The sequence below is a fragment of the Gavialis gangeticus genome, unplaced genomic scaffold (assembly GCF_001723915.1).
Source record: "Gavialis gangeticus isolate Ggan-Ray unplaced genomic scaffold, GavGan_comp1, whole genome shotgun sequence".
Lineage (NCBI taxonomy): Eukaryota > Metazoa > Chordata > Crocodylia > Gavialidae > Gavialis > Gavialis gangeticus.
Window position 1 is genome coordinate 65,497,290 of NW_017728993.1, and position 552 is coordinate 65,497,841.

At 62.3% G+C, this 552-nt stretch overlaps 1 protein-coding gene across 4 annotated transcripts in view; it reads left to right on the forward strand.

Moving 5' to 3' along the window:
- The window catches only part of PBX1 (PBX homeobox 1), a 349,199-nt gene that overhangs the window by 118,713 nt on the left and 229,934 nt on the right, over positions 1-552 (forward strand). The gene's annotated exons all lie outside the window — the stretch shown is intronic.

Consider the following 552-nt stretch of genomic DNA (forward strand, 5'->3'; position numbering starts at 1 on the left):
AAGGGTCATTAATGCCCCGGTCCACTTTTTTTGCACCCTGCCCCCAGCCCCAGGACGACTACTCGGTGCTGTTCGAGGACACGTCATACGCGGATGGCTACTCCCCACCACTGAACGTGGCCCAGCGCTACGTGGTGACCTGCAAGGAGACCAAGAAGAAGTGACCCTACCCCCTCAATTGCCCCCTTCCCCAACTGCCCTGCGGTGCCTCCCACTGCCCGCCCTCCCCCTCCCCCCCAGCAGAAGCAGGCTCGGCGAGGAACTCAGGCATCCAGCTCAGGAGGACTGCCCCTCACAGGTATGGTGTGGGTGCCCAGGCAGGGTTGTTAGGGTGGTCATCTTGGCCTTGTGGGTGGGAAGCGACCCATGGTGAATGCTGTATCACTCCCTGAGGCCTGGCGTCGGTTTTAAACTTCTCGGCAAGTTGGAGCAGGTGAATGGGGAGATGGATTGCTGCTTCACAGCTGAGCGCTTTGCGAAGGAGATCCAGGCTCCATTGGAGGCAGTGTGGAGCACCCTGGTCCCAGCAGCTGGGGGGGGGGGGGGGGGGGG